Genomic DNA, 10000 nt, shown 5'->3' on the forward strand with positions numbered 1-10000 from the left:
CCTCCACCACCGGCGGGTCTTGCAACCGACAAAAACACGATGACTAGGTCCTAAAAGCAAAATTACTAAGACGAACATTGATGACCAGCAAGGGGTTACGCCCCCACTGTTATTATCTTCTCCTAGTATTTCTTATTAGGGAGCTGTGCATCTTAGTTCTTCGTCCGCTTCTTCTTCTTTCGCGAATGCTACATTCTCCACTTTCCTTATTGTATTGTACTGTTTGTTGTACAGGACCTATATTGATATTCTCATTGGCGGTCACCTTGGATTGGGTAACGGTTGGGGGGTGTCCTTCAACATGAAAGTATAACACCACTTAGTTATTCAGGTCTGGCAAATGCTTGACCCAGATTAGAGTCTAGAGGGCAAATTTCAGAAGAAACTTGCACCCGATTCACTCAGACTCAAGACTCACTCAACTCAGAATCAGGAAGGATTCTGATCAGTCACTCAGACATCAGTCACCACTCGACCTCACCTGAGATAACAGCACCTGCTCCAGCTTACCTGCGCCCGCTGAAGCTATCTAGAAGCCTCTCCAAGGAAGAAAGAAGAAGACTCTACAAGAAACTCTTTGAAGGAAGAGTTATAATCTTACATTGCTACACGTATCGCAGAAGAAGAAGAATTACCTGGATTACCTGACCTAATCCCATGGTGGGCACCACTATGCAAGGGAGTTGACATCTTGAAGGAGTTGGCAATACTATAAAAGAGATCCCTCAGAGTAAGGGTTTTGACACTCGGCTCTCTCGAGCCAAGCTCCTCGTTGATTCAAGAGATCCTCTGTAGGCACACCACCTGTCCCCCCCTGTCCTTTACCACCACTTTCGGCGTTTTAGGAGAACACCGTTTGTTTCCGGGGAAAGGCGACCCTGCGGTTTACCCGGCGAAAGGCCGAGGTTCAAAGGGGTCCCTTTAGTTGGGATATGGAGGGGGAAACATTATGTAGGGGAGATTTCAATGCTAGACACACACAAATTTGGTTGATCACCAGAGTAACAGCAATTGGGGGCGGAATTTAAACATTTCGTCAATAGAGATCGATTAATGACTGTATATGCACAGATAAACAGATCATTTGGCAGGTGGCAGGTTTTAGATTATGTATTTGGCCATGATCTTGTAATGGTAATGTTTGTACTGACTGGTTCGAGAGTTCAAGCACAGCACAAGCACACACCACCTCAAAAACTCCACTTGTGAACACACATGAATTTACCTACACTGTCATCAACCACACACACTCCAGCACATGCCCACAACATTTCGCGTACATCACACACACGATTTCACGCACAAACACACTTGTGTAACCACACATTTACCACATCCCAACCGGACATTTAAATACACACTCACACCAAAGCATCTTCCTACACACAATCTCACACACACAGACACAATATATACAAGAACGGAAAAAAAAAACAAGACTTACGCACACAGACACACTCACAGACCCGCACACGCAACACACAAACATTCACACAATACATCAGTCAAACACAGCCACACTCACCCATACACACACTCAACCACCCGGTCATACAGGCTGAATCATCATACAGGACACAAACTTATTTACATCTACACAGTCACACGCAATGATATATGTGCACAAGACCCACACACTCACACTTTGTAAAAACACACACATTTACATACAAATGCTCACACTTACAAAACAACTCAAACAAACATACATGCATTCTAAACACTCACACTACCACACAAACACTCACACTCACACTCAAACACACAATCACATACCACACAGGAACCAAATCCACACATGGTGAATCTCACACACTAACATCCTCCCATAACACACGTACCACACATTCTAACCAGGCGACACATACGTACCCCTATTCACACGCATACAAACACACACATACAATCACACTTGGGAAACACTCTGCCACCACATACACACATTATGCACAAGCACACAGACACACTCACACACGCGAACAACAAAATACAAATAACAATCACACATGCACAACACAGCTCACACACAATGCACACACACTCGCAATCACACATACATGGCACACACATAATTAAATGAGTTCTCACGCATACACTCACTCACAATCAACACATATTATAGACCACTCACGTCACACACCACGACAAGCACACACCAGCATATCACACATGCATACACTTTACACTTACACAAAACATTACACTTCAACACACTCTTGCTGCAGTGGCTCCCTAAAGCCTGTATTTGGTTATGTGTCTGTTAATTATTGTTTGTTGTTCGATAATTATTGTTTGTGTTTGTTTGTTAATATGTTTGTGTTTGCATCGGTTGTCAGTGAATCCCTGTGTGTGTAACGATCGAGCCCCGACCGAGCTCTGGCTTTCCCCTATCCTTATCTGTATTTTTTTTTCTTTCTTTTTCTCGTAACATTGACCCTTATTCTTTTGCAAGAGAGTTTTTCGATTGCTTCAATTTTACATGTCTCTTCTTTTGTTTCTTTTTAACGTAAATGTGCTTTAATATATCTATTTCTCTGCCTCTGTAGTGCTGATCCTGCTACGAGGTATCGGAGATTTCCCATAATGTTGCTGTTTTCAACTCCCAACCTGAGGGAGAGAGAAAGGAAGATTCAGTTTTGCGCCACAATATGGCGTATATTAGCCCCCCATTTCCTTTCCTCTCTCATGACTGGTAGTAGAAAAGAAGATGTCAGTTTTGGCACACTATGGCATCTATAGCCCACCATAGTCCCGCAATTTGTTTTCTATAATCCGAGATGTGTTATGTTTGCGCAGAACACGTGTTTTAGAAGATTTGGCAGTGGCACCTCCCCGGACGGACGAGGTGTCAGTTAGGCACTCGTGCTGGGGATTTCTCTTCCTTCCTCTGGTTTGTCGTGCGCAGGGTGGTTTTTATTTAGCTTCCTTGTCTTCGAATGCATTTGTAGCTTTCTCCCCTTTGCAGAAGTTGCGAGGAAAAAAAAGTGGGGGACGAGAAGAAGGCATACGAAAAAGGAAGAAACTTCTCCGTTCGATGCCAAAGTTGTAGGTGCTTGAGCCTTGTTGGATTGGTCGACTACCGTAGTGCGCTCATGGCGGCTGCACAGTGCCTCATTTAGCTCTAATTCGTGAAAAACAAAACATGACAAGATTTTTCTTTTATTATCAATGTCTACAACAGTCACATTTACATTACACAACTCTGAGGGAAGCAAAAAATCTTGTTGAGTTCTTTGCTGATTTTCTTTTCTTTTCGTTTTCTTTCTTTTTTCTTGTTAGCCCAACCCGATGGGAAATTGCCTCCTTATGCCAAATTTGTGTGGGGGATTTCGGTATTGCCTTTGAGTGTATGAAAGGTGTGGCAATCTGAGAGCATTCTATGTAAGAGTCATATATTGCGTTTGTGTGTGTTTGCGTGAGGCTTTTTCGTGTGCCTATTTTAGTGGTTCTTTTGTTGTATTTATTAATGTTGTGCGGCGATTTATCTATTGTTTGTATGTCTTTACATAGTGTTATTAATAAATAAATAAATATATTATATATATATATATCATATATATATATATATATATATTACTATGTAGTATGTATATGTGTAATTATATATATATGTCTCTCTCTCTCTCTCTCTCTCTCTCTCTCTCTCTCTCTCATCTCTCTCTCTCTCTCTCTCTTATATATATATATATATATATATATATATTATATATATATATTATGTCATATATTTTATATATATATTAGAATATGTATAGTATTATATTACTGTCCAGGTGTTCATTTTCATGTGTAAATTAAAACGGAACAAAATAGAACACCTGACAACTATGCGTTGCCATGGGAAACGTAAGCGATCTCCTGGCAACTGTATTGCGCATGCAGCCGCATGACAATCGGGCCAGGTGGGCACGAGTCACGGCACCAGGTCACGACGACACTGGCTACTCACAAGGGAAAACTATAGAACAACGCGGGACGACTTCCTTGAGAAACCGGGACTGAGAAATTACCGGAAAATTATTAGCTGACGGACGACCTGCACTTGCATCCCCGTCACCGCATAGCCTCAAAGTCTTTTAGCCCTATCTACAAGATAAGTAGAAACAACAAAACAAACTCCAAAACAGTGAGTAATCCCGCAATAATTCAGATTTTGAAATAGAAAATGAATAGCCGGGTTAGATGAGTGATTCGCCGGAGGCGGAGTGAAATAAAACTTTGAAAAATCTACTTAAATATAAATAAACTCGTACATATATTTCGTAATATAATATCAATAGTTAGTTGCATCAATAAACTTAAATTGTATTACTTTCCCTGTGTTCTTAAAGTACCCTCAGAAAATAATAGACATTTGAATAATGTTTTAAATGGAAATTATGCTATAGATTTGAGTATAGATTGAGTTACTTCATAAAATGAATAACTTATAATGTGAATAAACTAATAAATTGTCAGAATCTTATCAAGAATGAGAAAACTTAACCCGGGAACACAAATAAGTTATGAAAGATGAAAACTATATATATACGTAACAATTCTAAAGAATTATTAACTTCATTTAAGTATGAATCCTGATGCTTACATTAATCTTTGATAAAGAACTTTGACAAAGTGGCGCCCGAACAGGGGACTTGACACGAGGAGTAGGCAAAATGAACAATGGAAACAGAGGAGATTGATGATAGTTTCCCTCTAAACTCATGGTGATTCTATAGTGAGTAGTGTCGTGTATAGATAAATTTTGGTGGTTGGGGAACATTTAACTTTTACTTCAGATAAAATGTCTGCAGAAAACTTTCGTGTGAAAGGAGGCTAAAGCTGATGGGTCTTGAGGATGCGGTGGCTATTGTAGATTACGTGACGCAAACGTCAGGCGGAGAGGAGCGAGAATACGACGCGAGTCCAAACGTGGAGCGTGAGAAAGAGGAAACGAGAAGAACGGGATAGGCAGCGAGAACAACGGAGCTGAGGATGCAGCAGGTTGTAGATGGAGGAAGAGGAGAGAATTCCCGGCATCAGTTGGACAAGGCTCGTGCGCAGCGGAGAGACGAACGGAAGCTCCCCTGCCCAGGCGTCAAACCCTTGCCGCACCATCGGTACCTGCGTAAAAGAAGGTGAGCGACTTGAACCATTACATTCAGCAGGTTTGAAGATCTTGCTGATCTCTATAGTTAGATGGAAGCGCGAAGAAGCTTCACTTCCAGAGTCTATTTGATGGGAAACCTTTGGAATCCTCCATCGTCTCGACGCGAGCGACAAAACGTACGCGTCAATGAAGTCGGCGTTGATGGAGGGGCCGTACGGGGTGGTTGACGGTTGACGAGCGAAAACTCGTTCAACCGGGCGAATGATGCAAGATAAGGAGACTGCCGCTCCGATCCTGGTTGCTGACAAGCTACCTGGATCAGTGGCAGGAGAAGGATGGGACGCCTAACTCCAAGGAAGGTTAAAGGATTTGATGATACGTACTCAGCTAGAAAAGTCGTGCCCTCAGGACCCTACGTGGCACAGTTCAAGATTCCAACAAGATCAGCCAGCGCGTGCCAGGATGGCTGAGAAGGAGATGCCCACTTTTCTGCATATGGGTTATCACACTCGTAAGCAGTGGAAAAAAGCGGCCTCTTCAATCGTCAGCAACAGAAGAAAGGCAGGGACATACCCTTTGCAGCAGCAACAGAAGTTTTTTCAACTACCCCTAAATCACAAGAATCAGTATTTGCAGACGAAAGCACAGCCGAATATACACCCCAGCAAACGGCACAAAACATCAGTGGCGAGCACGTGAATCAGGAAACTCAAGGTCACCGGCAGAAAGGTGTGGGGCCGCCAGTATGAGTGAGGAAGATGAAGCGCCCTATTTTCCGAGAAGTCAGAAGTTCAAAGACATTTCCCGGGGGTAACACTACTTATGACTATCTGCCCACTCTACAGATCATGGCGAAGCAGAACTCTTCTCCTAGTTCAGTCAGGGTCAGTAGGGGGTGTTCGGGTAAGTGTTCTCCGAGACAACGGTTCGTCGGGGTGTGTTATTAAACAATATGTCATGTCCTACAAACATATACCGGGAGGGATTTAATGTTTAAATGTATTGATGGATCTTTGGTGAATGTCCCAGTGGAACCATAACACGTAGAGAGTCCGTTCTTTACAGGGCGAGTTCAGCGCCGTGATGGTCAAAACCCAATCTGCGAGTCGTCATCGTGAAACATCAAAGGGCGTTGAGGAAAGGAATAGTTGTGCTGCTGATGCTGCCAACGCAAACTGGTTGCCGCGGCTGTTACGAGAGCATGGTGAAATGAAGGTAGAACTTCACTCCTCTGACGTCGGTATGTGATCTGGTAAATTGCCAAGATATTGTACAGGAGCAAGAGAGTGATCCTTCGTTAGAATCGGTGCGAAGGAAGTTGACGGAGAGTCTCTAAATATGTCACATGGGGAAGAATCGTGTTTTATTGTGAAAAACAAGAGGATCTACCGGAGGGTTCTGACGCAACATGGAGAGGAGCGTCTTCAGTTCGTCGTTCCTGCGAGGTATCGTCTTGCTGTTTTCCGGCTGGGTCACCATTCTGCTCTCGGAGGTCACATGGGTCAAAAGAAACACTTGACCGCATTCAGACGGAATTCTTTTGGCCTGGCATGGGTCAGGAGACTAGTGACCGCAGACGCGTGAAACCTACACCACTGAAGCCTATGCCGCTGATCTCCGAGCCTTTCGAGAGAATCGCCGTGGACATCGTCGGACCAATCCACCCGAGGGCGAGTGAGGGATCCAAGTACATCCTCACGCTCGTGGATTTCAGTACGAGATGGCCAGAAGCAGTGCCACTCAAGAATATGGATGCTGTTACCGTCGCCGAAGCCATGGTGGAAATCTTCTGCAGGGTCGGTATTCCCAGGCAAGTACTGAGTGACAGAGGGACACAGTTCACCTCTGCGATGATGGAAGAAGTGCTTCGTTTATTGTCGATAAAGGGACTAAGAACGACTCCATATCATCCGATGTGTAATGGTCTGTGTGAAAGATTCAATGGCACGCTGAAGAGAATGCTCAGGAGGATGGCAGCAGAGCAGCCGAAAGAATGGCCACGCTATATTGCGCCGCTACTGTTCGCGTATAGAGAAGTTCCGCAAAGTTCTTTAAAGTTCTCACCCTTCGAACTTGTGTATGGAAGAGTTGTGCGAGGACCTTCAAATTTTGCGGGAGCTATGGGACGACAATGCAGAGGACGCAGAGGTCAAGTCAACATATACCTACGTCATTGATCTGGCCAATCGTCTCCAGTCTACCTGTGAATTAGCCAAGCAAGAACTGTTGAAAGCACAGGAAGTGCAGAAGGCTTATTACGACAAGAAAACAAAGGTACGTCAGTTCAAAGTAGGTGATAAGTGCCTTCTTCTCTTGCCCACTTCTCACAACAAGTTGTTGGCACAGTGGAAAGGTCCTTATGATATCGTAGATAGAATATCTGATCATAATTATGTAGTACAGGTGGGGAATCAACACAAAAGATTCCACATCAATATGTTAAAGGAATACTTTACAGCTGGCATCGGATGTGCGTCCTATGGCGAGAGAGACATGACGAGCAGGTGGTCTCTTCAACAACAGCTATATCTAGCATATGTTAAAGCTTTCTTTTCACAGAAAATTTCGAGTCTTGGCAGTACATACCCAGCAGCATCCATATGTGCCGCTGCAGTGATTGCAGAAAGTGACTTTGACGATGGACCCACCACTGCACAGGCATGTCAAACCGAGACCTGCGACGATGTGGACGTGAGTGAAACTCTAAAGTCTGAACAACAAAAGCAGGTAAAAAGCTTGTTGAAACGTTTCAGTGACATATTCTCAGACAAGCCAAAAGTTGCAAAGGTTAATTATCACACTATAGAACTTACTAGCTCCAAAGTTATAAAGCAGAAACCTTATCCCATACCTATGCGATTAGTAGATGCAGTTAAACAAGAGATCCAGGATATGGAAAGTGCGGGAATCATCGAGAAGTCTGCATCATCCCACTGTAGTCCCATAGTAGTAGTGCGGAAAAAGGATGGCAGTGTAAGGATATGCGGAGACTATCGGAAAATCAACACGATCACAAAGGTGGATGCTGAACCAATGTGCGATCAACGAGCAATATTCTCGAGATTGACTGAATCGAAATTCTTCAGTAAGCTCGACTTAGCAAAAGGATTTTTCCAGATTCCGTTACACCCCGGGAGTCGAGAACTCACTGCTTTCGCCAGTCCTGCAGGTCTGTATCAGTTTAGGGTACTCCCGTTTGGGTTAACGAATTCACCAGCTGTGTTCAACAGGGTTATGAGGGAAGTGTTGCAAGGTGTGCGAGGAGTTGAAGCATTCGTTGACGACATCTGGTTCATTCCTCCACGTTCGAGGAGCACCTGGAGATCCTCGAGGAGGTATTTCAACGGCTGCGAGGTACAAGAATGACCATTAAACCAAGTAAGTGTGAAATTGGACATAAAGAAATTCAGTATCTTGGTCATACATTGGGTGAAGTCAGATGTAGCTGTCAGAATCCAGAAGATAAAAGATACACCGCGACCCACGACTAAGAAGCAAGTGCGATCTTTTTTAGGACTAACGGGGTATTACCGTAATTTTGTTCCCAACTTCGCAGTGTTAGCTCTTCCACTCTTTGATCTACTGAAAAAAACATGCCCCGAGTAAGGTTCCATGGGGAGATGAACAAGAGGGTGCTTTTAATTCCCTTAAGAAGTTGCTCTGTAAACAACCTATCCTCCAGTTGCCCAATTTTCAAAAACCTTTTATCCTTCAAACAGACGCATCACATGATGGTGCAGGAGCAGTCCTTATGCAGGAAACGGATGGTGAGATTTATCCCGTGGCGTACCACAGTCGAAAACTGAAGCCCACCGAGAGGAACTACAGCACGATCGAGAAGGAGCTGCTAGCAGTCGTCGACGGAATTAAGAAGTATTATTTCTACCTTTACGGAGACAAGTTCCTGTTGGAGACCGACCACATGCCTTTGGAGAGTTTGCGTACGTCTAAAAACGCGAACGCTCGACTGATGCGCTGGGCTCTGTACCTCCAGCAGTTCAACTTCGCCATCCGCTACATTAAGGGCAGTGCCAACGTCGGCGCAGATTTCCTTTCTCGCCTTGTGGACAACGACTGGCAGGAGGACTCGGAGGAATCTCTGGGTTCTAAGCATCGTGATGGAGTCAAGAAGGAGCGCACGCGCGTGCAGGGTCCACGTGTGTGTGAACGTGAATCTAAGTGGTAAAACTTGTTAGATCACAGGGATTAATCAAAATTATTAATCTATTAGATTAACGAATTTAGTGAAGAATATACTCGCATCTTTACATAGTTTAACTGAACATGATAATTTAAACTAATTCTCATGCAAATTCTTGTCTTGTCTGTAATCATTATATTATATTTAGTTCTACTTTCGTGTTGTTCGAAATAAGTGCTCATAGTAATAACTTTAAGTTCATTTGCTAATATTTAAGACAAAGAATTTTTTTCTCCTTCGGAAAAAAAAAATATTTTCGGTGGGGGCGAATGTCCAGGTGTTCATTTTCATGTGTAAATTAAAACGGAAAAAATAGAACACCTGACAACTATGCGTTGCCATGGAAACGTAAGCGACTCCTGGCAACTGTAGGGTATTGCGCATGCGCGTGACAATCGGGCACGAGTGGGCACGAGTCACGGCCAGTCACGACGACACTGGCTATTCACAAGGAGACAATAGAACACGCGGTGACTTCTTGAGAACCGGACGAGAAATTACCGGAAAATTATTGCTGACGGACGACCTGCACTTGCATCCCCGTCACCGCATAGCCTCAAAGTCTTAGCCCTATATACAAGATAAGTAGAAACAACAAACAAACTCAAAACAGTGAGTAATCCCGCAATATTCAGTTTTGAAATAGAAAATGAATAGCCCGGGTTTGTGAGGATCGCCGGAGGCGAGTGAAATAAACTTTGAAAAAATCT

At 43.6% G+C, this 10000-nt stretch overlaps 1 protein-coding gene and 1 pseudogene across 24 annotated transcripts in view; both read left to right on the plus strand.

Annotated features, from left to right (window-relative positions):
* Positions 1–10000, plus strand: part of LOC122263497 (uncharacterized) — a 456927-nt gene that overhangs the window by 86211 nt on the left and 360716 nt on the right. The gene's annotated exons all lie outside the window — the stretch shown is intronic.
* Positions 4975–5788, plus strand: LOC147469592 (uncharacterized; annotated as a pseudogene).

This window comes from Penaeus japonicus, unplaced genomic scaffold (assembly GCF_977035675.1).
Source record: "Penaeus japonicus unplaced genomic scaffold, GWHDUDI00000001_assembly GWHDUDI00000020, whole genome shotgun sequence".
In the NCBI taxonomy this organism is placed as follows: domain Eukaryota; kingdom Metazoa; phylum Arthropoda; class Malacostraca; order Decapoda; family Penaeidae; genus Penaeus; species Penaeus japonicus.